The sequence below is a fragment of the Olea europaea genome, chromosome 13 (assembly GCF_002742605.1).
Source record: "Olea europaea var. sylvestris chromosome 13, O_europaea_v1, whole genome shotgun sequence".
In the NCBI taxonomy this organism is placed as follows: Eukaryota; Viridiplantae; Streptophyta; class Magnoliopsida; order Lamiales; family Oleaceae; genus Olea; species Olea europaea.
In genome coordinates this window covers 18,198,484-18,204,383 of record NC_036249.1, presented here as the reverse complement: position 1 = coordinate 18,204,383, position 5,900 = coordinate 18,198,484, and the positions used below count along the sequence as shown (strand labels likewise).

General features: G+C 39.7%; 1 pseudogene; it reads left to right on the top strand.

Moving 5' to 3' along the window:
* LOC111408502 overlaps positions 1-5,900 on the top strand; it is an 8,524-nt pseudogene that overhangs the window by 802 nt on the left and 1,822 nt on the right.

Genomic DNA, 5,900 nt, shown 5'->3' with positions numbered 1-5,900 from the left:
ATTGTTCTTCTTGAACAATCTTGGAACTTATCAAGATTCAACTTCTTGTGGTGTTCTATCAATCGGATTGTGGGTTCTTTCAATTGTAATCAATGGGTTTTAGGTTCTTCGCTTATCTAGGGTTTCTTGGTTCAATTCTTGGGGTTCAAGATCCAAAATCGGGTTAGTATTGGCGTTCTTGGGTTCCGCATCAATCTCGTTGTGGGTTTCGTAGTTTCCATTACTACGGGGTTCGCATCAGTTGGTATCAGAGCTTTGGCTCCAATTTAATCAGGTTATATCCTTTGTTTTCTAATTTTTTTCAGTTTCTTGTGTTCTTGTGTCTAGAAGGTTTTTCTTGATCCTTGATCCAAAAGTTTCATAAAATCTTCAAATTTCGTTTTTGGGCTCAATTTTCGCCCAAATCAGTTTTCGTTTTCTTTGTTGGTTTTGTTGTTGATTTTTGAATCTAAAAAAGAAAAAAAATTATTACTGTTCATCCGTACAGTTGAAAAAAACTTGTTAAATAATTATTGATCACCAACTATTATTATTCATTATTGTTTCTAAATTATTTGGACACATTGAATCATTCCATTCCTTCATTCAAATCAAGTTTTAAAAGTTTTCATTGAGTCCTTTGTTACAATTATTGAGTCACATCCAGTTTGGGAAATTCTACACGAATTGATTGATTGATTGAGTTCATTGATTGTTCCTAGAAGCAATTGTTGAAAGAATTGAGTGGTAAAAGGCAGAGAGGTGAGCTTAATAGAGGATAAAAGACTTGTGTGTGTTTCCGAGTGACTTTTGGTGGGGCAGTAAAATAAAATTTTAGTGTTAGGATGTCAGAAAGGGCAGAATCAAACTCAAGCCGACAAGGCAATAATAGCAATGCAACAGAGGATTTAGTGCAAAGGTTTGAGAGGGCGTTTGAAGATGTGAGAGATAGGTTAGAGAAGCAGGAAGCTTGGATGAATAGATTAGATACATCGACGGCTAATCTTAATCGGGGGCATCGAGTGGATGTATCCAATGCCAGAGGACCGGATAGATGGGAGCTTAGGAGGGAAAGGCGAGAGGAGTATGGATATGGGAGTGACATGGGCGAAAATGAATTTCATGGTGTTGAGATAGGAAGGATGAGGAATAGAGGCGATAGGTTCGACAGACGGGGTCGGAATGTTCACGGGGAGGAATTGGATGGAAACTTGGGAAATATAAAAATGACAGTTCCTCCATTCAAAGGAAGGAGTGATCCCGAGGCATACCTGGATTGGGAAAGGAAGGTTGAAATGATCTTCGAGTGTTATAACTATTCAGAGGAGAAAAAGGTGAAGTTAGCAATTTTGGAGTTCAGTGACTATGCAATTTCATGGTGGGATCAAGTGATTACTTCACAACGTAGGAGTAAGGGAAGACCAATCAGCACTTGGGAGGAATTGAAGTCATTGATAAGAAAGAGGTTTGTTCCTAGCCACTATTATCGAGAGATCCATCAAAAACTGCAAGGTCTATATCAAGGGTTGAAAAGTGTAGAGGACTATCATAAGGAAATGGAAATACTCATGATTAGGGCCAATGTGGTGGAGGGTCGGGAGGCTACCATGGCACGATTCTTGAATGGGTTGAATAGGGAAATTGCCAACATAGTGGAGTTGCAACATTATGTGGAGTTGGAAGACATGTTGCATGTGGCTATGAAGGTGGAGAGACAGCTGAAGAGGAAATGGGCATCTAGGCAGCCGTTAGGAACTTCGAGTGTTAATCCATCTTGGAAGCCAGGGTGGAACAACAACAACAAAGGTGATAAAGCAGTACCTAAAGGTAGGAATGAGTGGCAGAAAGGGAAAGAAGAAAGTGCTAGCAAAACAGCACCCAAAACAGATTCACAATCATCAAGGAATCGAGACATCAAGTGTTTCAGATGCTTGGGGTCAGGGCACATTGCTTCTCAATGCCCAAATAAACGGGTAATGGTTTTGTTGGATAATGGAGAGATGGTGAGTGAAAGTGAAGGAGAGTTTGAGGACATGCCTACATTGGAGGATGTGGAAGAAGAAGAAAAATTGGAGTTTGCTTTGGGAAATCGTTGGTGTCAAGGAGAGCTCTTAACACTCAAGTCAAAGTGGATGATTCGGAACAGCAGCGAGAAAATATATTCCACACACGTTGTTACATCAACGATAAGGTATGTAGTATGATTATTGATGGTGGGAGTTGCACGAATGTAGCTAGTACAACTTTAGTTGAGAAATTAGGACTAGCATTGTTAAGACACCCTAGGCCTTATAAGTTGCAATGGTTGAATGAAAGTGGAGAAGTTAGGGTAAATAAAAGAGTTTTAATTAATTTCTCAATTGGGAGTTATAGTGACAAAGTAGTATGTGATGTGGTGCCTATGCATGTGGGTCATATCTTATTAGGAAGGCCATGGCAATATGATAGAAGGGTCACACATGATGGTTATAGGAATCGTTATAGCTTTGTCAAGGATGGGAAGGCTATTACTCTTGCACCATTAACACCAGTACAAGTGTATGGAGATCAAATCAAGCTGAAAAGTGAGGAAGACGAGAGAATAAGAGAGTCAGGAAAAAGGAGAGGCAATAGTGAAACCATCACTAAGAGAGAAAATAGTGAGGTGGCTGAGAGTGGAGAAAAGAGAGAGAAGCCACATGAGCGGAGAGAAAAAGAGTCAGTTGAGAGGAGAGAAAAAGAGTCAGCTGAGCGGAGAGAAAAGCCAAAGGTCAACTTTTATGCAAAAGAGAGTGAGTTGAAAAAGGCTATGAGTGATAATAGGCAAATGATATTGTTAGTGTACAAGGAGTCCTTCCTCAATTTCGAGGATTCTAACACATCCTTCCCTAGTTTGGTTAAGTCTTTATTGCAGGAGTTCGACGATGTATTTTTTGAGGAGATGCCAAGTGGATTGCCACCAATCAGAGGCATCGAGCACCAGATTGACTTTGTAACTGGAGCTGTCATACCGAATCGGTCTGCCTACCGAAGCAATCTCGAGGAGACGAAGGAGCTTCAAAAGCAAGTGGATGAGTTGATGAGCAAAGGTTATGTCAGGGAGAGCATGAGTCCATGTGCTGTACCTGTTTTGTTGGTGCTTAAGAAGGACGGGACTTAGAGAATGTGCGTGGATTGCCGAGCTATCAACAATATCACGATAAAGTATCGTCACCCAATACCTAGGCTAGATGATATGCTTGATGAGTTGCATGGTGCTTGCATTTTTAGTAAGATTGATCTTAAGAGTGGGTATCATCAAATTCGCATGCGGGAGGGTGATGAATGGAAAACGACGTTTAAGACTAAGTATGGATTGTATGAATGGTTAGTTATGCCGTTTGGACTCACTAATGCACCGAGCACTTTTATGCGTTTAATGAACCATGTTTTGCGTACTTTTATTGGGAAATTTGTTGTAGTTTATTTTGATGACATCTTAATCTATAGCAAAAACCTAGATGAGCATTTAGAACATTTAAATTGTGTGCTTGTTGTGTTGCGAAAGGAAAAACTGTATGCTAATTTCAAAAAGTGCACGTTCTGCATGGATAGAGTTGTTTTCATAGGATTTGTGGTTAGTGCTAATGGGGTGGAAGTCGATGAATAAAAGATAAAAGCTATAAAGGAATGGCCAACACCTAAAACTATAACTGAAGTTAGGAGCTTTCATGGATTGGCTAGTTTTTATAGGCGATTTATAAGAGATTTTAGCACCATCACCACACCGTTGACTGAAATAGTAAAGAAGAGTGTAGGTTTTCATTTGGGAGAATCTCAAGAAACTGCATTTAACACAATTAAGGATAAGCTATGTAAAGCACCTGTTTTGACATTACCAAATTTTGATAAAACATTCGAGGTTGAGTGTGATGCATCAGGAATAGGTATAGGAGCAGTGTTAATGCAGGAAAGGAGACCTATTACTTACTTTAGCGAAAAGTTGAGTGGGGGCAGCATTGAATTATCCGACATATGACAAGGAGTTCTATTCACTTGTTCGAGCATTGGAGACTTGGCAGCACTACTTATGGCCAAAGGAATTCGTGATACACACCGACATGAATCTTTAAAGCATTTGCGGGGTTAAGGTAAGTTGAACAAAAGACATGCAAGATGGGTGGAGTTTATCAAGACATTTCCCTACATCATCAAGTACAAACAAGGTAATGAAAATATAGTTGCTGATGCGTTGTCTCAAAGGTACGTGCTTTTAAATTCATTAAGTACTAAATTATTTGGTTTCGAACATATTAAGGGCATGTATGAATCTGATTGTGATTTTTCTAGTATTTATATTTCTTGTAACAAAGGTGCATTTGATAAATTCTATAGGCATGAAGGATATTTGTTTAGGGAAGATAAGTTGTGCATTCTTAATTGTTCTTTGCATGAATTATTGGTAAGGGAAGCACATAGGGGTGGTTTAATGGGACACTTCGGGGTTCAAAAGACTTTAGACATGTTAGGGGAACATTTTTATTGGCCTAAAAGGCGACATGACGTAGAACAAATATGTGGAAAGTGCATAACTTGTAAAAAGGCTAAGTCTAAGGTTCAACCCCATGGTTTGTATACTCCTTTGCCTGTACCTAGTGAACCTTGGGTAGACATATCTATGGACTTTGTGTTAGATTTGCCTAGGACAAAAAGGGGTCGGGATTCAATATTTGTAGTGGTCGATAGGTTTAGTAAAATGGCGCACTTCATACCATGTCATAAAACTGACGATGCTACTAATATTGCAGATTTATTCTTTAGGGAGATAGTACGTTTACATGGAGTACCTAAGAGTATAGTGTCTGATAGGGACATGAAGTTTTTTAGTCATTTTTGGCGTGTTCTGTGGAGTAAGTTAGGAACTAAGTTATTATTTTCTACAACTTGTCACCCACAAACTGAGGTAGTTAATCGAACTATGACTCAACTACTTAGGACAGTGATCAATAAAAATCTGAAATCATGGGAAGAGTGTTTACCGTTTATAGAGTTTGCATATAATCGAGCTACACATTCTACTACTTCGTTTTCTCCTTTTGAAATTATTTATGGTTTTAATTCACTAAAACCTATGGATTTAATGCCTTTGCCTGTGCATGAACGAGGTAGCTTGGATGGGAAACGAAAAGCCGAGATGGTGAAAACACTCCATGAAAAGGTCAGGATGCAGATCGAAGAGAAAGGAAAGCTGATTGCATCAAAGGCAAATAAAGGAAGAAGACGCGTTACATTTGAGCCTGGAGATTGGGTCTGGGTGCATTTTAGAAAAGAGCATTTTCCAGAACAGAGGAAGTCAAAATTGCAACCACGAGGCGATGGACCGTTTCAAATCATCGAGAGGATCAATGACAATGCATACAAAGTGGATTTACCTGGTGAGTATAATGTTTCAGCTACTTTTAATGTATTTGATCTCTCTCTGTTTGATGTAGGTTCAAATTCGAGGACGAATCCTTTTGAAGAGGGAGGGGATTATAGCCCCACGTAGGCAAATGCGAGACGAGACCCGTTGATAGTCGATGGCAGACCAATGACGCGATCAAGGGAAAAGCACGTGAAACAAGCGATGGGATTGCTCGTTCAAGGAACTATTGATGGAACCATTTTCGGGACTCAAAATGGGACAAGTTTCGTGTTCGGGTCAAAGGCCGAAACAAAATGGATCAATGCGTTACAAGCAGCCGAAGACGAGAGTGTGTAGTACAACCATGCGGCCGCACGGTGTGGCCGCACAGCATGATACCTAGAATCAAATGACCAAAATTCTATTACCATGCGGCCGCACGCGTCTTAACCATGCGACCGCATGGTTCATTTCTGGGTGCGATTTTCCTTTTTTTCGCGTTTTTCCTTATTTTACTAGAATTTCATTCTTAATCAAATTCCTACCATATTGGACGAAT